Source organism: Protopterus annectens, chromosome 9.part0, assembly GCF_019279795.1.
Source record: "Protopterus annectens isolate FY-2018-M chromosome 9.part0, PAN1.0, whole genome shotgun sequence".
Taxonomy (NCBI): Eukaryota; Metazoa; Chordata; order Ceratodontiformes; family Protopteridae; genus Protopterus; species Protopterus annectens.
This window is the reverse complement of record NC_056743.1, coordinates 1,120,315,706-1,120,341,170: the sequence shown is the minus strand read 5'-3', so window position 1 is coordinate 1,120,341,170 and position 25,465 is coordinate 1,120,315,706. Positions and strand designations below refer to the sequence as shown.

Below are 25,465 nucleotides of genomic sequence, written 5' to 3'. Positions count from 1 at the left end.
ACAGCTAACATATGCTCATAAATTCTTCTACCAAGGGCCCTAATGGTCTTACCTTTGTAAAAACGTGTGCAAGAACTACACAAAGTAATATAAACAACACATTTTGAATCACTGGTAAAACGACCTTTGGCCCATAATATCTTCTTAGAGTGTTTTAAATCCACAGAAGTTCACTCACAAAAAAGTAGTAAACAGTATTTTGGAGAAAAACACTAGAGATCAGTCACCGGGTAGTTTTTCATCACTTGGTACTTTTGCATGTGGTTACTGCAGATAATGTAGATTTATAGCCAATTCAAGTTCTGTGGAACCGAAAGCAGGGTAAACTCAAAAGAGATCTTGCTGCCTATAAAACTAACAGTGCATATCTTATAAAAAGCAGAACACAGAGGGCCAACAACAAGAACAGACTTGACAATGTAGCTGAGTCTAACAATGATGTTGACTCAACAATTACTACTATTTCTTCTAAATCTCCTTCTAATGGTAGTGTACAAGCGAATTTGGCTGAGCAAGACAATCAAAATACAATACAAATAGCTATCCCTTCGACATCAAACAACAACTGTGGACCTTTTTTAACCAGTCATCCACACCTCAATGGACCTCCAAACAAGCAGCAAACTGCCACAGGCGTAATCAGGTTTACTGCAGCAATAAAGGCACTCAAATTAACGCTAAACTTTTAAAGTACGTTTTCATCCTCAACTTCATCAGATACAGATAAAAACCATATCCAAACCCTTAACAGCCCAATTAAATACAACTTCACCAATGAAAACATTACATCCCTAAAATTACAATTCATAAACTCTACCCACAATTCATTTCACATCTATCACATTAATACCTTACTTAAAAACATTTTTATCTTAGTAAATCATTTAAAAGATTTCATAAAATACAATACTAAATATTAATCCCTACTTCACTTTTAATTAAAAACTACACCTCCCCTTAACATTAATAAATCGTAAAACTGCTTACTATTTAAACATATTGTATTCATCAAATGCTATCGATATGCCCTCTAATGGCTCCAATGTATACTTTTTTTTTTTTTTTTATTCCTCAAAAAAAAATTTTATACAGTACTACATTTTAAATATAATAACATACATTTATTATAGTAAATATCACAAATTGTATAGACTTGCCGCTCTCAGGTTTAAAACTGGGGCTTGGGATAACCCATCCTTTAGTCCGGGCAACTTACTGGCTTCTAAAAAAAATCTGCCAGTAAAGTTCCCTGCATTCTATTCTGGTATCCCACATGCCACCCCTTACATCTCTTGGGATCTCCTCTAATACAAAAAAACTATATTTTCCTATTTCACATTCTATACTATATTTATATAGTGCATTATTAACATATTTTTGTGTATGGCATTCAAATCTTCGTATAGTCTTCTTTTCAACTTCCTCTCGGTTTTTCCTACATAGAATGCTTGGTACTCACACATAGCAAGATATACAACTCCACTGGTCTCACAATTACTATAGCTCCTTGCCATTAAGGTTCTGTTTCTAGAATCCAGGTGAACTAGTTGTGTTTTTAATATAAGGACATTGTGCACATCTCCCACATTTAAATGTCCCTTTTTTGTTTCTAGTTCCACTTCCTTTACACTCATAATGTCCTTCCAAGACATTTTTTATACTTATTCCTTTCCTATAAACACATTTAAATGGGGCTTTAAAATCCAGTTTTGAGGTCACTAATCTTACCAAACCTAGTCCATTTTTTTTCTATAGTTCTACATACAACATTTGCATCACCACTAAAATCCGTGATAAATGCCAATCCAAAAGCCCCCTCCTCATGACTATGATTTAAACTTAACTGTTCACTACCAAGGTTCCTCTCCATAATCCCCAAAATTAGGGCATATTTACCCTTGCACTAATTACTTCATTCTTCACTTGGATAATTAAAGTATCTGGGTAGCCACGTTCACAAAACATTTTATATAAAACCTCACATTCCTTTCTGAATTCCCTATCATCTGAGGTCATTCTGCTGATTCTCACAAATTGCCCTTTAATAATCCCTTTTTTCTGATGGGAAGGGTGGGCACTAGCATAGTGTAAAATAGAATTGGAATATGTCTTCTTCCTAACTACTCCTGAATTAAATTTGTTACTTTCTTTATAAATAATGATATCTAAATACGCTATTTCTTTATGACCTATATTATATGTAAATCTTATAAATTCAGTTGATTCAGTGATATACTGATAAAATTCTAAAAATGTTTGGAATGTTCCTTTCCAAAAAATACAAATATCATCTAAAATCCGCTTATAAAATACCCAACAATCCTCATATACACTATTCAGGACATATTTCTTTTCCCACATCGAAAGAATTAGGTTGGCATACATAGGGGCACACCTTGCCCCCATTGCCACACCACTGGTTTGCTGAAAGAATTTCTCCTGAAAAAAATGTTTTTGATGAATAAAAAAAATGTATACATAGGAGCCATTAGAGGGCATATTGATAGTATTTCATGAGTACAATATGTTTAAATAGTAGGCAGTTTTACGATTTATTAATGTTAAGGAGAGGTGTAGTTTATAATAAAAAGTGAAGTAGGGATTAATACTTATTATTGTATTTTATGAAATCTTATTAAATGATTTACTAAGAGTAATTAAAATGTTTTTAAGTAAGGTATTAATGTGATGGATGTGAAATGAATTGTGGGTAGAGTTTATGAATTGTAATTTTAGGGAAGTAATGTTTTCATTGGTGAATTTGTATTTAATTGGGCTGTTAAGGGTTTGGATATGGTTTTTATCTGTATCTGATGAAGTTGAGGATGAAAACGTATTTTAAAAGTTTAGCGTTAATTTGAGTGCCTTATTGCTGCAATAAACCTGATTACGCCCATGACAGTCTGCTGCTTATTTGGAGGTCCATCAAGGTGTGGATGACTGGTTATTGGCTGTACTTGCACCTATTTACTCCTTTTTTGTGATTATTGACCTTTTTAGTAGACAAATCGGGGAACCAGAAAACCCCAAAATGGTCAAAGAATGTACACACCAATGGCAAAGGTCGGGGGAAGAACTGGAAAAAACATTAAATAGCTTTTCCATAGACATTGTAAACTTGAGTGGAGTGATATTATCTGAACATACAGTAACAGTACTTCAACATGGTTTCCCATATATTCCTTCTAACAAATTGAATATCTCTAATTTAATTGTGGACTTTAAATTATATCTTCTTCTTCTTTTAGCTTTTTCCCAGTTGGGGGTTGCCACAGTGGATCACCTGTCTGCTCGTGATTGGTAGTGGAGTTTTATGGTGTTGAGTTGCCAGCCTGGCACCCAACCTTCCACAGAAGGCACACACATGTGTGCACTCACACCTAGGGCCAATTTAGAGTGTCCAATCCACCTACAGCATGTCTTTGGGATGTGGGAGGAAACTGGAGCATCTGGAGGAAACCCATGTGACCACAGGGAGGACATGCAGACTCTGTACAGAGGTCACCCCAGCTGAGGATTGAACTGGAAAACCTCTTGCTGCGCTAACCATTGCACCACTGTGGCCCCCCAGACTTTAAATTATATCTAAGAAAGTTAAACTTGAAATTCATTTGTGATGGTTTGTCAGTTTGGGATACATCTTTAGAAACCCCTAGGGTAAAGAGTATCTATAACCCTGTGTTATGCCCTACTTTACAAGTATTTGGAAACCTTCGTGAAAAACAGTTTAGAAACTTTAAACGTGAATTATGAAGTTTCCAACTTGTCTGTGGCAGAGAAAAGTGCTTTGTATGATTTGGTGAACAACAGTGATTTAAGAGTAATAAAGGCTGACAAGGGAGGGTCCTTGGTCATTTTGCAAACAAGTGAGTGTGAAAAAGCAATGTTTGAGCTTTTGGATGACAATAGGAGTTGCACACAAGGCAATATCAAACATATAGAAAATTGTTTTAAAAGAGTTGATGGCCATTTATTTATTTATTTTGTCAAAACAACATTTGCCATTCTGTGTATAGATACTTACAAGTTGAACATCCCAGACTGGCATTGTTGTTTGGTATTCCAGAGGTACATAAGGTTAGGGTGAACCCTCCATTTAGGCCGATAGTGCCTGCAATTTTCTCCAAAACTGAGCCAATTTCCATTTGGCTGGACAACATTTTTAACCCAGTGGTTCAAAAGTCCAAGTTTTATTTGACAGACTCATGGCACTTGTTACAATTATTACGCAACTTTAATAACATTAGTACGCCTTTTGTTTTTGCATCTCTGGATGTTACAGCTTTGTACACAAATATTAATCAAGAAGCTGGATTAGATTTCTTTACAGATTATTTGACAGAATTTACTACTTTTGGCAAAATTAATGGGCGGCCACAGTGGTGCAACAGTTAGCATTGCCGCCTCACAGCAAGAGATTCTCTGGTTCAATCCTTGGCTGGGGTGCCTTCTGTGCGGAGTCTGCATGTCCTCCCTGTGGTCATGTGGGTTTCCTCCAGGTGCTCCGGTTTCCTCCCACATCCCAAAAACATGCTGTAGGTGGATTGGACACTCTAAATTGACCCTAGGCATAAGTGCATGTGTGAGTGTGTGCCTTCTGTGGAAGGTTGAGCACTGGGCTGACAACTCGACATCATAAAACTCCACTGCCAATCATGAGCAGACAGGTGATCCGCTGTAGTGACCCCTAACTGGGAAAAGTCAGAAGAAGAAGTAATGACAAGATTAACACATTGTGTATTTTGATGGAAATAGTGTTAAACAACAATTTCTTTAGATTTGGTAAACACCTGTTCCAGCAGATGTCTGTAGTGGCCATGGGGTCAAGGGTGGCACCATATTTTGCCAATTTAGTTATGGCTATGTGGGAGACGAGATATCTTATCACCCACACTTTGGCAAAGAATATTGTGTTTTACAGGTGTTACATAGACAACTTGTTCTTCCCTTGGTGAGCTGATTTTGAATCTTTTTCAGAGTTTGTAAAACATCTAAACACCACCACTGACTTTCTTAACTTTACCATGGAGGTTTTGGTAGAAGTATTGATTTTTTTAGACATACACTTGGAATTCTATGAAAACAGCTCTAGGTTTGTGAGTCAAATTTTTAGAAAATTTAATTTTGTCAAACATTAAATTGGCAAAAGATGGTGCCACCCTTGACCCCATGGCCACTCCAGAAATCTGCTGGAACAGGTGTTTACCAAATCTAAAGAAATGGTTGTTTAACACTGTTTCCGTCAAAATACACAATGTGTTAATCTTGTCATTACTAAAAGTAGTAAATTCTGTCAAATAATCTGTAAAGAAATCTAATCCAGCTTCTTGATTAATACTTGTGTACAACGCTGTAACATCCAGAGATGCAAAAACAAAAGGTGTACTAATGTTATTAAAATTGCATATAATTGTAACAAGTGCCATGAGTCTCTCAAATAAAACTTGGACTTTTGAACCACTGGGTTCAAAATGTTGTCCAGCCAAATGGAAATTGGCTCAGTTTTGGAGAAAATTGTAGGCACTATCAGCCTAAAAGGGGGGGTTCACCCTATCCTTATGTACCTTTGGAATACCAAATAATGCCAATCTGGGATGTTCAACTTGTAAGTATCTATATACAGAATGGCAAATATTGTTTTGACAAAATAATCCACAGACGTTCACTTACAAAAAAGTAGTAAACATTAAGAGTATTTTGGAGAAACACACTAGAGATCAGTCACCAGGTAGTTTTTCATCACTTGGTACTTTTGCATGTGGTTCCTGCAGACAATGTAGAGTTATAGCCAATTCAAGTTCTGTGGATTTAAGACACTCTAAGAAGATATTATGGGCCAAAGGTCATTTTACCTGTGATTCAAAATGTGTTGTTTATATTGCTTTGTGTAGTTCTTGCACACGTTTTTACATAGGTAAGACCATTAGGGCCCTTGGTAGAAGAATTTATGAGCATATGTTAGCTGTTAAAAATAAGGACAAAGAAAATGCACTGGCAAGACATGCTCTAACTTGTAAAGACTTTAAACAGTTTACATTTTTTGTATTAGATGCAGTTAACCCTGGTGCTTTTGTGGGTGATTTTAAAAGTCTACTTGAATATACAGAGAGCAAATGGCAAATAGCCCTTAGTGCAGATAAAAGTCCAGGGCTTAATGAGACTAAATATTTAATGCTTTTTGCAGATACAAAAATTCTAATGTTTAACATACATATGATATTTCACAGTATGACATTTTCAAATATGTATATTTGTATATGTTTTAGCGATATTATTATTTATTGTTCTTTTTTTAACTAATACAAGTTATGCAAGTTTATTATTCATGTGCTTTTTACTTAATCAATTACAGTATGATTTTATACACTTAAAGTAATACAAGTAAATAGCATTGTTTCTGTAACTTATTTATATCAAACGATTTTCAAGTGAATAGTTCAATTATGCAATAATGTTTTTCATTGGTTAAAATGTTGATTATGTGGTATAAAAGGGTGGTGTTTTGTAGACATGGTTTATTCTGATGAAGTCTGAGTGTTTTATTAAAAGGCGAATGAAAGTGCTAACATTGTATCTGGCTTCTACTTTCTTGGACTTGTGCTAGTGTTTTTTTTTTTTTTTTTTTTAGTTTTTTTTTTTATTAATTTATTTTTGTTGACTTAGTCAGGGAGAGCAGGCAAGGATGTCAGCAGAGGAGTATGGCAAGCTTATAAAGAGCCATTTGTTTGAGATGTGCCAAGGCAAGGGACTGGTGCATGTCAACCTGACTAAATCAGAGATGAGTGCAGCCCTAGTCACAGAAGCATCACAGACCAGCAAGTAGGACGACAATCAAACTGGACTTGGAAATGTGCAACTCTCAGAAAATGGACAGTTCAACCTTTCCACAGAGGACTTAAAAATCCATTTGGAGTTAAAGAGACTTGAACTGGAAGCCACATATTTGGAAATAGAAGCAGCAGGGAGACTAAGATGTTTGGAGGCTGAGGAAAATGAGAAACTGAGATGTCTGGAGGCTGAGGAAAATGAGAAACTACGAAGGCTGGAAGCTGAGGAGAATGAGAGGCAGAGGCAACATGAAAGGAGATGGTGACTGTTCTCCAGGGTCATGGCGATAATGGGGAGGGGAGTAACCGAACCCCAGAAGCACAAAGGTCAGTAAGTTTCTTCCACAATTTACAGAGGGGGATACTTTTGACAGCTTTATTCATATGTTTGAAAGAGTATGTAAGCAGTATAATGTTGACCAAGGGCTCTGGGTACAGTTCCTGACCCCCTTACCCCATGGTAAAGCTGTAACTTCTATTTCTAAATTGTCTGATGCTGATTACTGTTAAAATGTGTCTGTTAGAGTGTTTTACGTTAACGCATAAAGCTTATAGGAAAACATTTTGTGAGCATAGATACAAGGCAGGTGAAAGTGTGTGTGAATATATTGCTGAGTTAAGCACTTATTTTCATAGATGGGTGAGTGGGTGTCAGGTCACCACTTTTGAAGGGCTGGCAGACCTTTTGGTGAAAGAACAAGCCCTTAACACTTTGCCTGAGGACATGAGGATCTGGTTGGCAGATTAGGGAATGCAGGACCACAGAAGAGTTGAGGAAAAAGAGTAACCTATACCTAGCAAGCAGGGCATCACTGCACAGGAAAGGGATACCCAGTGCTGCTTATGGGTATAAGAGAACCCATGGTGGGCAACCTAAACCGCTCCAACAGAGTCTGCCAGTAGCAGAGGAAGCCACTAATCCATGTACATGTCCAGGACCAAGGGTTAAATGTTTTAAATGCAAGCAGTGGGGCCACATACCATATAAATGTCCACAGAGGCAAGGTGGGGAACAAAAGGTGGGAGAGCCAGTAAGTGGGAATGACAGAATGCTAGCAGTGAGTTGTCTGGAGACAACAAGGGTACCAAACTATCACAACAGGTTATATTATATCTTAGTAAATGGGAAACAGCCCACTGCTAAGAGAGACACATCCTCTGACCTAACTATTCTTTAGCCTGCAATGGTTAAAGAGGAGCACTACTTGCTTGGGCAGTGTGGGCAGCTTACTCCAGTCAGAGCTGAATGCTGTATAGCAGCACCTCACATATATACAGTAAGCTGGCCATGGTACATGTTTCCTGTGTTTTGTATAAGGTATATCAGGATGATAGCAGAGGTAGTTTAGGATCGTATACTATGTCTTTCAATGACAACTTTAACATGCATGCCATGGGGGCACAGTTGTAGCATAGGTACCACACTCACTTCAATGTGTCTTTTATTAAGTATTCACAAGGCACAGCCCTGCTAAGGTGACACCTTTAGGGACTGCAACAGCACAGCACACTAATGTTGGTACTCACATTGAGGCTGGTGATAATGATGCAAGGTCAGACCACAAAATGGTCTCCTTTGAAGAAAAAATAAAAGTTGGACCCACAGCTAAACCTGGAATATTCAGGAACTACTTTAAGGCTAACTTCCTGCTATTAAGAGATAATTTGGCAACGTTTCAAACCCCCATTAACCCTGAGAACAGTACTGCCTATGCAGAACTGTTCACAGAAACCCTATACAGGTATACTAATAGCTGCATATAGGCAGCTGTACCCACCAGGAAGAAGTACAGACCTAACTAAAAAAACAAGCCACCCTGGTGGAATCACAAAATTAATATGCTGTAAAACAGGAGGAAGGAAATCATGGCAAAACGTAGGAGGTGCAGCACCCAGCAGGATAAAAACACTCTCATCAAACTAAACAAGCAACTCAGAGGAGAAATAAAGGCTACCAGAGTCATATTTGAGGTAAATTTTGCCTCTCAGGCCAAGGACAACTATAAGGCATTCGTTAGCTATGTCCAAAGCCTCAAAGGCAATAAACAATTGTGTGCAGAGCTCATGTAAATGGAGCCACCTATACTGAGCCAGAAGATATAACAAACATACTGGCTGATAAATTCAGCTCCAGCTTTACCACTCATTCTCCCCCTCAACCTTCCCCTTAGGAAATAGCATCAAATATGACTCCCCTTGCTATCACTAGGGAACAAGTCCTTAATGCTCTAAGGCCAAGAACAATGCAACAATGGGCCCAGACAATATCCCAGGATGTCTTCCAAATAGCATGAAACATGATCTATTAAGCCCCCTGAAATTGCTATTTAAATGTAACTTTCAAATAGGTTTCATGCTTTGTGAATGGAGAACAGTAACAGTCATTCCTCTACACAAAGGTGTGCCATCTATAGACCCTAGAAACTGCAGACCCATAAGTATCACTAGTCTTATATGCAAAGCCATGGAAAGAATTATCATGGAAATGATTAATAATGATATAGGAAACCTACCAACACTGGACCCAATCCAGTTTAGTATCATTAAGGGCAGGTCATGCCTACTCAACCTGGTGGATTTCTTTGAGAAGGTCACCAAAGCAATGGATGAGGCAAAATGGTTCAAAGTGACTACCTTGACCTGGCCAAAGTATTTGACACAGTACCCCACTTGGACATTGTTGACAAACACAAGCGGTTAGGTACAAACCTATATGTCACCCGGTGGCTAGCCAACTGGCTCACAGACAGGACCCAGGAAGTTAGAACTGGGGAATCCACCTCTACAAAGAGGCCAGTCACTAGTGGAGTCCCCCAGGGATCGGTCCTTGGACTGCTCCTTTTTGGCATTTACATATCTGAAGTCAAGGCCAATGTCAGTGGTCTCTGGTTGACTAAATTTGCAGATGATTGCAAGTTAGGAGCTGTCATTGAATCCCGCACTGATGCAGATCATACCTCTCGACTGTACAGATTTTTGCAGAATGTCCAGATTTTTGCCTCATATCTTTGGTCTGTTTTTCGTAAAATTGCAGTTTTCTGGCAAATTAGTAGCAAATCATTAAAGCCTGGCATTATAAAATAATGACAGACATTTGAGTTTCAGACTTCTTACCCTTCAGAAAATGCATGCAAACGCAAAACCTGTTACTCTATCACATTTTTAAGTTTGTAAGAGCAATATTAAAAAATTGTCCCTATTTCTGGGCCTTTGTCCCACTTTTATTTATAGCTTTGTCCAGATTTCTTGCTCTAAGAGGTTGAGAGGTATGATGCAGATGTTCTCCAGGAAGGGCTGACACAGACAAACAACTAGTGTCATAGAGCCATGAACTAAATCTAAATGCCAAGAAATGCATAATATATCCTTTGGGAAGTCATCCACAACTCTCACATTGACAACACAACCCTTGGAGATGACCCAGTAGTCTGGGACTTAGGGACACGCATACACAGTTATCCAGCTGTTGACCATCATGTTACAGTACTGAAGAAATCATTCTATGTTGCACAACTTATAAACAAATGTATGGCATCTAGGCCCAAGAAAGTCATTGTTCCCCTGTATTCGGCATTTATCAAACCTATCACTGAGTACAATGCCCCCTTTGGAATGTACCTAACCAGACATATCCAACAACTGGAATGTCCATAGAGGTTCCTCACTAAAAGAATACTGGAATGTCCATAGAGGTAAGTAAAATGTCCTACACAGGCTGCCTCAAGGCCCTATATCTGTATTCTGTCTCCTACAGGTTGTTGAGGGGAGATCTATGCCTGGCATACAGGGCATTGTCAGGCCCCACTCTGATGGAACTCCTGCATATCGACAAAACAGACAGCATCAGAATTACCCATTCTAAAGACTTAAACCTTGCCTGTGATATAAATAGGACCTGCTGGAGAGACACGTATGTATCCCAGAGACTACCCCATCGCTGGAGCAGGCTCCCCATCTATGTGAAACAGAGTTTCTCCCCGATACATTTCAAGTGTAACTTGGATAATTTGATGGGGAACAGGAAATTCAGCCTTGGTTTGGCACCTATGTCTCTAATGGACACAGGCAACCTGTAAATAGTTCATCTCCCAAGCCCCTGTTTACACTTATCAAGGGTACCAGAACTTGTCAGAGATTTGGGATGCATGGCTAGGCTTCAAAAGGGCCTTGTGGTCATTAGCCTAGTAAACACCTATGAACCTATAAAAAGAAAATGGAAAAAAATTCTTGCAAATGGCAAGTCAAAGGAAATTCTTTATCTGTTTATTGTATTTATTTCTGTAATGAACAGTGATGGGGAGATAAACTGGTTAGACTCCATTTCAAGTTTCTTTTCAAGTGCAATATATGTTTGTTCTGAAATGTCTTTTAATAATTATATAATAATGATAAACAGTGTTAAGTGATATCACGTTACATGTGGAAGGAAATCAGAAGTCTATACAATTAGACATAAACCCCAAAACATAAGTGGCTAGAGTAGTACATATGGTAGAAGTTAAGATCCATGTAATCTTGGCAGGAAGAGGCAGTGACAAAAACAGATGGTACACCTTATTATATGGCATTCCCACTTCATAACTGGGTAACAGCAGCATGTGTTGTTTATATCAGGACAGGCTATGGACTTAAAATGCCTTTCTTCAGTATTCAACCATAATAGGACATTCAGGCCGTGTCTGCAGCAACTTTATGACAAACTCCTCAAAGCCACTTTCCCACCCAATCCTCTACATAATGACCGTGGCAGTCTTTTTTTTTTTTTGCCATCAACAATGCACACAAAATGCAAGCAAACACAAAAATATGTAAATTGAGAAACTCAGAATGCTACACAATTTGTAATGAATTCAGCCAGCATACAAGCCATGCAGTACTTCATAATCATAAATGCATATATAAATAATCTTAGATCATGGACAAACTAATCTCTCAAAGTATTCCTGAAAAATCTTATTCCAACAAGTTTGTAGCTTAAATAGTGCCCTCTTAGAACCTGGAAATGTCATAGTCTGCTCATTCAGTAGAGAGTCAATTATCTGAAATGTCAGTTATCAGAACCACCTTCCAAAGTTTTTGGGAAGGAAAAATCATAAAGTCTGAATATATAAACATTATACATTTTTACTTGAGCTTGTTTTTTTGAGCTTGTAGCCAGCTTGTATGTAAAAAATATTCTTTATTGGAATCACTGAATGGTTGAAAAGTGTATTCCTGCATGCAGAAAAAACAAGATTTTAGAAGTTTTTTACCTGTTCTATTATATGTTTGATTATCTGAATAGTTTGATTATCCGAACTACCCTACGTCCCAACTAGTTCGGATAATCAACTCTCTACTGTATGTTTATATGTAAATCTTGTATAGCAAAACTCAAAACCAGATTGTGCAAGTATTTTTAAACTAGTATAGCACAGTTCATGCCCATTTGGGGCTAAGAAAGTTTTCTTTTTTATGTGTCTCCTAGAAATAAATTGCTGTCCATTGTCAGTTACACCATTTATGAAGAAACATTTATTATGATGGGAACTTGAATTAGAATATGCTCCCTGTTCTGCAATACTTTATTCTGAATGTATCTAACCAATCTGTAAAATATTTTGGCTCTGAAAAAAATTGTTATATATTGTAAACTGTTTTGAGGCTTAAAAGAGTTTCAGGATGAGTCCATCCAACCAGTCAACAAAGAATATGTAGTGGAAAACGTAACGTCTTTGCACTAAACTTTCCCTTATTTACAAAACGATTTTGTAAAAGAATATCGCAATGAAAAATTAAACAAATATTTTTGGGCTGGCAAAGTCCCCCACCCCACCCCTTGCTTTAAACTTTTTCTCCCTTGCACATCTGGCTATGTGCAGATAAGTCTAAGGTTGCTGTAGGCCTTCAACTGTTGATATATTGAGCTTGCCCCTTCCATCACACCACATAACTGAACCATCTATGAGCCTCTCTCATAAAACATAAGCACAAGAATGTGGCAGAGTTGTTGCACTGGGGATTGTGCAAACACTACAGTGCTAAAGTAACTGAGAAGAACTGACAATGTGAAATGGAAAGCATTATAGAGAATGATGAAGTGTACATCAGTTGGGATCATCCATTACCATCAATTCAAAAAATAGTTGCAAGAAAATCTGATATAGTAGTCCATGAAAAAAAGACAAAAACAGCATTGATCACCGAAATTGCTATACCTAGCAATTACAGTGTCTCATGCACAGAGAGATGCAAAGTCATAGAATATCAGGATTTGCATGCAAGCAATGAGGAAGAAAGATACCCAGACAGTTCTGATAATAGTAGGAGCAATGAGTCTAATAAAAAAGAATCTACAGGCATATTTATATACGATATAAATACATGTAACTTATGAATTGCAGATGGAATTAGTTCTGTGCACATTGCAGGTGCTGCAAAGAGCACTGTTGACTAACATCAAAGATTGAAACAATACTAATTTCATGAACTTTAGTTATAACTTGACTTAGAAATGGGGTCTATTCCCATCATGGTATTAGAAACCCAAAAGATTCTGAGAAATTAAAACAATAAATCAGGTGCTGACAAGTAGAAATTCTGCCATCTACAGCTGTACCAGCAGCTACCTACACAACAGTATGTGCTATATATTGTTTTAAAACGAGTATTAGGAGCCTACCCATCTCCTACACTATTAGTGGGTTAACAGTGTTGCCATATCCTTTGATTACCTTGCATCAATAAGATACTCTTTGAGGAAGGCTTTTGGACTCCTCCTGTCAGTGATGGAGAAAAAGACTGTAACTGTTCCTTGATAGTTTGCCAACACCTGATTTGTTACAGTCCATGGAGTTAGGAATATGTTACCAGCAAACTGTATTGCCATTTCCCTGCAGTATTAAAACATGGGAGAAAGGAAGAAAGATGCTTGTAGAGCCTGAAGAATAAGATGTAGGACTCACTAAAGACACAACTAAATTGATTCCTGGAAGGATGATTCTTCACATATTTTGAAAACCTAATGAAAATACTGAAGCAAAGACCCACCAAATCTTGTAAAATATAAAGCCACAATGGTACTGGCTTTGCCCATTATCCATCTTGTTGGTCTGTAACCTACAGCAAATATTTTACAACTCTTGCTACTTCTGGAAATTCTTGTTTGTTTTTGAGCTTCACTGAAAAGTAGTTCACAATGTCTTATGTTGAAGAACTCTCTTTCTAATGCCTCAAAATATCTATATGCAACACTTTGGAGTAGATACTCGGAATGACCTTTTGTCTAACCTTCATTTCATGAATTTGCCATTTGCTATTTTTTCCATTTATTTTTCAAAATCACTTGTTTGTTTCCACATCCATTTTAGACAGCATTAGAATACATATAGATCAGTGTGTATATTGAACCTAGCCAGCCACTGTAGCTAGGCAGCATGCGTATATAAGTTACTGAGCATGTGCAAGATCAGTGCCATTTTGTTTAGTCAGTCAGTGTGAATGTAAGCTTGAATGGAGATGCACATGTGTGTGTTAGAAGTAACTAGACAGCCAGTAAGCATATGAAGTACGAAGTATACGCACAAGTTACAGCTCCTGATGTATGTATAATAAATTATTTGAACTCTTACCCAGCAAAAGTGTCTCATTTGAATACATGAGACATGTGACAGTACATGTGCAATGCATTTTTTGTTTCAGAAAGCTACCATAAAGAATTCACTTGATAAAACTAAAATCTTTGAATATATATATAACAGTTCTTATAAATAGCATTTTTATTAAGCCCTCTTCTCCAAGCAACACACTAAAACATTTTCACATTAAGTGCACACTGTCTATTTTTAGATGCCATTTGTAAATAAATGTCATGTTAATTAAAGCAGGTAAGAATGGCCACTATCACCAGCAGCAATTTCTTGATTTGAAGATTAGCAATTGTTCACTGAAGGGTGCTAAGGTGACTAAGTAATCTAGTCCTGGATGCACAGATCCATTCTTGTCTGCAAAACCTAATGATGTTTGCTAGTGGGAGTGCTGCCGTCTGCTGGAGTGTCATTTCCCTTTCTTTACAATGTCCATGTGTTTTTCAGTTTTGAAGGTAAAGCATTTCTTTTCGAAGCATGCCATTGTTTATGGAAGGGTGTGACACCACTGTAATTCTTTGACAGTCAGTAGCTCCAAAGTCATGATATCCATAACCGTTTTCTCAGGCTACATCTTCAGCATGTCTTTGTTGTATTTTCCTTGACTGGCTGTGAATGAGATGGGATTATTGGAATTTATTTCAGGTTTTCAGACTCAGACATTGGAACACAGTCTCCAGGATGGTGGCCTTGAAGTCTGTGCTGCAGTCATCCAACCTAATACAGGCAGTTGCTTAGATAAGTCATTGTCAGTATGCCTCTAGCTCTTTTAATTATATCAATGAATTACCCAGGAGCACATTCATGGTGGAGTATAAGAATGATATACAGACTGCATACTTGTATATTAATATCTTTCCATAGGTCAGATTCAGTAAACATATACCAAAGCAAGTTTCTAAAGGCAGATTTTAGCACATTAGACTTTGTGCTGGATCTCACTGTCTATTTTTAGTACCATGTAAAGATGAATATAAAGCGAGGGTGTATTCTTGAATGCCTCTGTCTTCTGCATCTCTGTGGTGAGTTGCGGTTGCTTGTTTATAAAACTGAGCACAGAGTCAAAGAGCACCTCAGCCTTCCTTTTGCCAAATGGACTGTAAATGTATCTTTTATCATCTCTAGAATGACACTCTTCACTGTGCATGATGTTAGAGCAAAACGGTTATTTGTTTAAAAAGGGAAGTTAGACTTGTAAATGGCTTCACATTGAGATCATAGGCTCATAAGATCTAAAAGTCAAATCACTCCAAGGACCATTAAAACCTTGCTGGAAACCCCCTATATGGCATCTCCTGCCTTTAGGATAGTGATACATCCATCCAGTTATCAAAGCTTACCTTAAAGGTGGTGAGGGCTTCACTCTGTAGAACAGAGCGTGTGTATTTACCTTTAAGAGGCATTTCCAGATGTAGACACATGCATGTAAATACTGAGCACGTGCAGGCAGCAGTGCCATTTTGAGAGAACAGCCAGAGTGTTAACATCTATGAGAGTAGTAGACAGTTTCTTTTATAAACTGATTTAAGTATAAGTTACTAAGCCTCAATCCTGATGTGTATGTGTGTAATAAAGTTATTTAAACTGAACCCACAACCATTCATCTGTTTTATCCTGACCAGATGAGCGACATGGTGTCAGAACTGGGATTAAGAGAGCAGCTTATTCAAGCCATGAGGTGCAGAGTTGAAGATGAAGGCAGATTGAGCTGGTTGAGTGAAACAAAGCTCAAATGATCAAAAAGGGACAGAAATGAACTTAAGGTAACCAGAACTTGCACAAATGATTTATTTTACAAATAAAATGAAAAAGAGCATTTTGGAAGGCAGAAAATGCATTATTAATTAAACGAATTGCACAAAACACCTTATTAATCAAACGAAAGGCACAAAACTCATTATTAATTAAAATGTTTGAAACCATGATATTTGATAAAACTAGCAGAAATATTCATATGTGGCTCAGAATTACCTCCAGTTTGCATAACGAGCATGTTTAAAGTAAAACAAGCACAAGAAAAGTATAATGAGCATGATAAAAGGTTAAATGAGCATAATGAGTACAATAAAAGGGCAAAATAAGCTTAAAAAGCAAGGTGATTGCATGTTTTTTAGTAAAAGACTGTGTTTGGGCACAAACTACTATTTTGCATTGACCAAATTTATTCAAAGCATAACTAGAGTTGTTCAAAGTATCTCAGAGTGTGCAAAGTGTGTGCTTTATTACTGTGCAGTTATTTCAAAGAGTTTGCTGTGTGCAAAGTACAGTTATATTCCAAAGTGCAAAGTACAGATATTTCAAAACGTTTCTTGTGCTGTGTACATTTATTCGCGGAGTGCCACCATTTCAAAGTGTTTCTTACTCTGTACAGAGTTGTTTCGCAAAAGTACAGTCATTTTGAAGAGTTTCTGTGCTATATGCAGTTTATTTGCAAAGTGCATTCATTTTGAAGTGTTTCTTACTCTGAGCTTTTTCTGCTGTGTACAGGTTATTCACAAAGTACAGTCATTTCAAAGTATTTCTTACACTGATAAGGAGTGGTTTCATAAAGTACAGTGATTTTAAAGTGTTCTTCTGCTATGGAGACTTATTTGGCAAAGTGCAGTTATTTCAAAGTGTCTTTTGTGCTATTGGGTATAATTACAAATTCTGACATAAAGTTCTGGTATATTTATATGTCTGCATGTTTGAACATAATTCCAGGCACCTTCACTACTGTGTGTTGATATGGCAGAAGCATTTTGCAGACCCAGTCCACATGGATCATAATATAGCAGAGAATTGGAGAGGATTTGGGCAGGAATACAATATTTTCATACAAGCAGCTTTTTCTGACAAAGATGCATGTACAAGAGCATTCATTTTGCTTAAATTAGCTGTGTCAGAAGCCTTTGAAAGAGACCGTTCATTTGTGTATGCACCAGAAGTATATGCAGGAGAGGGGGAAAACTGCCATATTGTTGTACCAGCTGAATCAAGGGAGGACCCTGATTACTTGAAACATAAATTTAGAGAAATGTGCAATGTCCAGACAAATGTTACATTAGAGAGGCATTTATTTTATACAAAAGACCAAAAGCCAGGTGAAACCTTTGCAGCTTATATCACTGACTTGAGAAATAATGCTAAAACATGCAGATTTGGTGATTTGAAAGATGAGTTAATAATGGACAGGCTTGTGTGTGGTTTTAATAATGCTGCAGTGAGAAAGATTTTGGTTCGTTACAGTGATTTAACATTAAGCAAAGCCATAGAGATTTGTCAAATCTATGAACTCACAGAAAAGCACACAAGTATGCTTGTAAGTGATAACAGCATGGTTTCAACAGCCTGTCAAGCAAAAATAGACAGCATGCAGCACTTATCAAGCAGAAGCAGGCCTAAGCACATGGCACCTGCAACCCCTGTGGGATTCCCTGGGAGGAGCCGTAACTTTCTAGTAAGTTCTAAGACTAGCTCAGTAAAACAGACATGCTTAGTGCAGTATAAGGGTGAGTCAGCAAAACCCAAGTCAAGTTTTATTGTTAACTGTTGTAATTGTGGAGCCAACCATGAGTTTAAAAGAGAGAAGTGCTTAGCATTTGTTCAGCAAAGAGTAAAAATGGAACCACTTTCAAAAGTTTTGTAAATCAAGCAAACCTCATTCAGTTATCAAGAAAGATCACTCAAAAAAGTAAGTTAATCATATAGAAATCTGCAACCCTACCTTTTATGTAGAGGGTGTATCAGTGGTCAGTGAAAAGGTTAATGCAGTAGAATTGCTGGCAAAGAACAATGTATTTTATACTGTCCTGATCAATGGTAAACCCACAGTGCTCAAAGTGGACACTGGTTCAAAGTGTAATGTAATGTCAGCAGAAACATTTGCTAAAGCGAGAGCTGGTGAGCAACATAATTTGGTTAATTGTGTGAACCTTGTTGCTTATGGAGGTGAAGATATTCAGACTGAAGGCTCTGTAGTACTTTCATGTTATTCGGCTGGGAACAGTTACAGCTTGCAATTTTATGTAGTTAGAAGACACGTGCAGTTATTATTAGGTCTCAGAGACAGTTTAAGAATTAAACTGCTTTCTTTTACCAAAGAAGTACATGATGTAAGCACATGTCCCAGTTCCAGCATCAGTGAAGTTATTTTCTCAGAGGATGCTGATGTTTTCGATGACAAGCTAGGCAAACTTCCAGTTTTGTACTCCATGAAAGTAGACCCAGAGGTCAGTCCAGTGGTCAGACCAGCAAGGAGAGTTCCAATAGCTATGCAGGACAAAGTCAAGGTCCAGTCAGACAAAATGGTGCAGAAAGATGTGATTTGGCCAGTCTTAGAACCAACTGAGTGGGTGTCTTCCATGGCAGCTGCTCATAAGTAAAATTTAGATGAAATCAGAATATACATTGTCCCAAGAGACTTGAACAAGGCATTAAAGAGACTTCATCAGCCTATGTGTACAGTAAAGGAGATTGCCACCCTCATACCAAATGCCACTGTTTTTTCTGTCTTAGATGCAAAAGTTTATTTTGGCAAGTAATGATCGCAAATCTTCACTATTGACTACATTCAGTACCCCATTTGGTAGATACAGATTCCTCAGAATGCCTTTTAGAATAAATTCTGCCAGTGAAGTCTTTCAGTGTGCAATCGAGCAATTTTTTTCAGGCTATCTGTGTGGAATAATAGTTGATGATTTACTAGTTGGATGGCAACAGTGAAGCAGAGCATGACAGAAGCCTCGGGAAAATTCTGGACAGAGCATGTGAAGTAAACTTGAAGCTTAATCCTTTGAAGTGTAAATTCAGACTACCAGAAGTTACTTGTGTAGGTCATTTATTTACCAGTACATGCTTATGACCATACCCTTCCAATCAAGCAGCCATTCTTAAAATGCCAGCTGCAGACAATATCCAAGCTTTACAGAGTTTTATTTGTATGGTTAACTATTTGGGCAAATGTATCCCTGACTTAAGTGAGTTATCAGTGCCTTTGAGAGAGCTGAGACGTAAAAATGTTGCCTGGTCTTGTTTAGAACAACACAGAGAGCATTTGATAACCTCAAACAGCAAATTGCCAGCCATCCTACATTAAGGTACTATGATGTCCACAAACCAGTAGTTCATTCCTGTGATGCTTCAAAGTTCGGTCTTGGTGCAGTTATTCTTCAGGAGGGCAGACCTGTTGCCTATGCATCTAGAACTCTTACCCAAACTGAGATGCAGTATGCTCAAATTGAGAAGGAACTTTTGGCAATTGAGTTTGCATGTTCGAAGTTCCATGATTATATTTATGGCTGAGCTATCCAAATTGAAACTAATCATCAACCTCTAGTTACTATTTTAAAGAAACCTATGCATACAGCTCCAGCAAGACTACAAAGAATGATGCTCAGATTGCAAAAGTATAATTTCAGAATGGTCTATATAAATGGTAAACTTCTTTATCTAGCTGATATCTTGTCCAGATTGCCCAGATATACCACAGAACAGCTTGATGCAGACTTTGATGTCATGGAAGTGTGTAATTTTTCTACCATAAGACTTGATGAGCTGAGAGATCACACAAAAACCAATCCAATTTTGCAAAAGCTCAACCACTTCATCAATGTAGGATGGCCTTCAAAGTAATCCTGTACACTGCCAGAAGTGCAACGTTACTTTCCATACAGAGATGAGATGCTGATGGAAGATGGTGTCATTTTCAAAGGTCCCAAAGTTATTGTTCCTACTTCAATACAACAGGAATACATTCAGATTTTGCATAGTGGCCACCCAGGTTCTGACTCTACCAAAAGAAGGGCAAGAGGACTAGTATTTTGGCCTTCTCTTTTGAAAAACATTGATAAAGTGCTTTCTTCTTCTTCAGTGTGCAGCAGTACTAAACCACATTTGCTAAAAGAACCACTTCAACTAAGCCAAATTCTTGAACTACCTTGGTCAACAGTAGCCATTGACATATTTGAGTGGAACAATCAGCATTACTTAGTGTTGGTAGACTCTTATTCAAACTGGTTTGAAAGCAATTTGCTACCTAACCTAACATCCAGTGCTGTTATTACTAAGATGAAACGTCATTTCTCAGTCCATGGTAGTCCATACAAAGTTATTTCTGACAACGGTACCCAGTTTACCAGTCAATTGTTTCTGAGATTTGCAAAAGAGTGGGACTTAATCCATGTTACTATTAGCCCTGAATACCCACAGTCAAATGGCCTTGCTGAACATACAGTACAGAGTGCAAAGCAATTACTAGAGAGGTCAAAGTGTGACAATACCGATATCTTCTTGAATTTACTTAATCTCAGAAATATACCCTGTGACAACCTACTTGGCTCGCCTGCTCAGAGACTTCTATCTAGGCAAACCAGAACAACCTTGCCTATCAGTTCTAATTTGTTGGTGCCTAATACTAAAAACAACTGAGCAATCAAAGCCCAACTTTTTAAAAAGTGTTCTTCTCAGATGTCTAGCTATGATAAAACAAGCAGATTTCTTTGTCCGTTAAAAGAAGGAGAGAAAGTGAGGTTGCAAATGGTGAAAGGCTTTGGTCGAATTGGTCAAGTGAGAGGTATATGTGCCAAGCAGAGATCCTATTTAGTGGAATCTGAGGGTACAGAATATAGGAGAAATGGCAGACATCTTCTTCCTGTATCGGAAACAATATTGCAGCATCGTACCTATGATACAGACTCTAGATCTCAGATGTCCCCAAGCTGAACATTCCTTGAAGACAGTCCCCAATGCTAGATCCAATTCTGACTTTTATGTTACACAATCAGGTCGTATTTCTAGACCTAGTGTAAAATACACAGCAACCTGGACATGATTGTTTGATATGTATCTGATTTTGTATGATTGCATGTCAGAGAATTAGCTCTGTATAACTGCATGTCAAAAGATCGTTTCTGTATAACTGCATGTCATTGTATACTGTCATTTGATGTATGAGCTATTTCTCAAAGAGGGAGGATGTAGAACAGAGAGTGTGTATGTACCTTTAAGAAGCATTTCCAGATGTAGCAGGTGCATATAAATACTGAGCACGTGCAGGCAGCAGTGCCATTTTTGAGAGAACAGACAGAGTGTTAACATGTATGAGTGTGGTAGTCAGTCTGTTTATAAGTTTATTTAAGTTTAAGTTACAAAGCCTCATTCCTGATGTGTTTGTGTGTAATAAAGCTGCTTGAACTGAACCCACAACCATTCGTCTGTTTTATCTTGACCAGACGAGCGACAACTCTGTTTAATATGAACAGATTTTTTTTTCCAGAGATAGGGAGTGCTTCACAAGATAAATGTGTCAATGTAGTGTGTGTTTCCTATTTGTTGGTGATGATTTAAATGCTTAGTACTGATGTTTGTGGTGCTTTTTGATTTGTGAAGGTATAGGAGGTCAAGAAATAGTGAGGAATTTCTGAGGTTTTCTACGTTGTATAGACAAATTCATGCCATAGGGGGCAGTATACACAGTAACATGTCTAAAAAGGAATTAGTAGAGCGAGAGAGAGAGAGAGTGTGTTGAATGATACCTTCTGTTGATCTCCATGAAATTCCTTAGATATTAGCTGAGCCAGACAGAAGGATTTTCTGACTTCATTTGTGTCACGGTGGTCAAAGGACACGAATTATCAATAAAGATATCAAGATCTCTGGTGACTAAATCAGTATAGAGAGAGGTGTCATCAAGTCTATGGGTTGTAAACAGCTATGTTTTCCAAATTTAACAATGCTGCATTTTTTTAACATTTAGCTTAATCCCATTTTCTTTACTCCATTGCTAATGTCTAGACCAACCTGCTGTGAAGAAGCATCAGAAGATGAGCAAACAACACCACCTAGCTTGCAGTCATCAACAAATGTAGTCAGTCATACATCAGATTTATTGAGCAGAAGGTCAGAGAAGTAAATGATCACTGGCCATTTTTTATTTTATGAAATGGCCCAAGTGACTTTAACTGTACATGTTCTGTCTGACACCCAATTTGCTATTCATCTCACAATATAAGAATTAATATTTAGATCCTTAATTTTGTCAACAGTACCAGCATGGGGAATTACATAACATAACGTAATGAAACAAGCAAGGAAAATATGAAGGTGCTACTGATCAATGCTAGGAGCCTAACATGAAACTCCACTCCATACAAGCCATCCCCAACCTGGAGGACATAAACATCTGTGTATTGACTGAAACTTGGTTTAAAATAGTAAAAGGCACTCCAGCTGTGCACGACTATAATGCCTTCCATACATTTAGCCCAGCTACTAGGCAGGAAAGAAAAAGGTGGAGGTATCTCAGTCTAGATCCAGAAGTGACTCACATCAAGGCTGGTAACGCAGCATGATGCACTAGAGCTTCTTCATGTCTAGATAACCATCAAAGAGGTCCTGTACCACATGTTAGCTAACTTTAGAACTCCATCTATGACCCAAGAAAGCCACAACACCTATCTATGGGAGCTAGAAACACTCAGTATTAAACCCAATATGTATTTCCTAGGTAATATAAACTATCCAACTATATAACAGGAAACCTAAGCCACTACTAATGCACAAGCACAGAGATCCCTGGAATTTATCAATGCAAAAGCCTTGGAACAATTATAGTATCCATTGGGGGATCAGTATATTGGATCTGGTCTTTACTAATATAATACCATCCTGCACCATCCCTTACATATCTTCTTCACTTTCTAGATATGATCATAAAACTGTCTCTTCTGAAATAAAACTAAAACCAGAGGTACCTTCCACCCAAATGTTACCTTTAGAAATGTCTATAAGACAAACTACTTACTCTTAATTGATACATTGGAAAGCTTCAAATCCCCACCAGACTTAGTTAACTCCATTGAATATGCAGAAATGTATATCACACTATATATACCAGCATGTAAATAGCTGCGTATATGCAGCTGTACCCTGTAAGAACAAGAGCAGGGCAAACCCCAGAAACAAACCCACATGGTGGAACTATAGTATCAACAAGCTTTACAATAAAACTAAGAGAATCTGGATCAAGAGTAAGATCAGTAGTTCCCAGAATGCTAGACCCCTCATCACTGAAATAAATAAACAACTCAGGAACTTAATAAAATCCACTGAAGCCACATTTGGAGATAAAATAGCTAGCAATCCAAAGGCAATCACAAGGCCTGTTTTTGTTATGTTCATAATCTGCGAACCACAGTGCAGTAATGTGCTGAGCTAATTGCAAATGATATTACCTACACTGAGGCTGAAGATATAGCCAACCTACTGGCTGGTAAATGCAGCTCTAATTTTACTCCCTATTCCCCTCTATCTGTCCCTCAAGAAATACCTGAAACTGACTCTCCCCTACCTATCACACAAGACCAAATCCTGAAAGCACCATCAAAAGCTAAAAATGCTGCATTGATAGGTCCTGACAGTATCCCTGGATGTATCTTAAATAGCATGAAGCATGATTTAGCACCCCCCCCCCACAACACTGTTCAACTTCAGCCTCCATACAGGTTTTGTACCAAGCAGTTGGAGAACAGCAATAGTAATTCCCTTGCATAAGGGAGGGCCTGCCACAGAACCAGGCAATCACAAATCTGTAAGTCTGACTAGCTTATATGCAAAGCCATGGAAAGATTTATCATGGAACTAATCAATAAGAGTATAAGGAAGCTCCAAATACAGGACCCCCTTTTGGTTTAGATTCATCAAGGGAAGGCCATGCTTACTCAACCTGATGGACTTTTTCTGAAAAGGTCACCAAAGCAATGGGTGATGGTAAAACAGTACACACCACATACCTTGACCTGGCCAGAGCTTTTCACACAATCCCCCAATCAAGCATAGTAGAAAAGCTAAATACACTGGGAATAAACCCCTATGTTAACTGATGGGTTACTAACTGGCTCACAGATAATAATTTGAAAATCAAAATACAGGAAGTTACCTCCATAAAGAGATCAATCACCAGTGGAGTTCCCCATAATTCTATGCTGGGCCTCTCTTGTTTGGTATCTACTTCTCTGAAGTAAAGACCAATACTAAAGGGCTGTGGTTTACTAAGTTTACAGATGACTACAAGTTAGGAGCAGTCACTGAATCTTCAAATGACTTAGCCATCCTGCATGAAGGTTTGTCCCAAATAAATAACTGGTGCCAAAATCATGGACTGAAACTAAATGTCAAAAAATACATTATCGTATCCTTGGGAAGTGATCTACAGTGAAGAACTACCACATTGACAATATGCCCCAAGAGTTGACCCAGTTGTTCGGGATTTGGGAACTTATGTGGACAGTGACCTAACATTCAACCAGTATGAGTCCATTGTTTTAAAAAAAGTCCTTCTATATTGCACAGGTTATAAACAAAGGGATTGTGTCTAGGTCTAGGGATGTCATTGTTCCCCTTTACTCAGCCCTCATTAGGCCAGTCATTGAGTATAATGCCCCTTTGGTATGTATCTGTCCAGACACATGCAACAACTGTAATGCCCACTGAGATACCTTACTAAAAGGATACAAGACCTTTGCAATATATCCTACATGGACCAGCTCAAAGCGCTGTCACTATACAAGGTATCCTACAGACTGCTAAGAGGTGACCTATGTCTAGCATACAAGGCATCCTCCAATCCATTGCTGATAGAGCTACTGTACATCAGCAAGTCAGATGTCATCAGAAATACTCAGTCTAGACATCTAAACCTCTTCTGCAACATTAACAGAACAGTTTGGAGGAACAGGCTTATCTCATAGAGGATACCACTGCTCTGGGACAGACTTCCCATCCAAGTAAAATAAAGCTCATCCAGGTCCATATTCAAGACTAACTTTGGTCTATGGATGGGAAACAGAAAATTTACCCTTGGACTGCCCCCTTTAATACTAAGGGAAAGAGGAAGCTTCTAACTGTTTAACCTCATGCATGGGTCCCCTAAAAATTTCTAATGTATGATCCCAGTTATTCTCACTAGGGGTAAAATATAATTATTGACCATGGGGTAGGTAAGGCCAATCTAACACCAAATGGGATAAGTTAATT

The 25,465-nt window shown here is 37.9% G+C and overlaps 1 protein-coding gene across 2 annotated transcripts in view; it reads left to right on the top strand.

Annotated features, from left to right (window-relative positions):
- Positions 1-25,465, top strand: part of PDE1B (phosphodiesterase 1B) — a 1,856,783-nt gene that overhangs the window by 1,559,203 nt on the left and 272,115 nt on the right. The window lies entirely within an intron of this gene.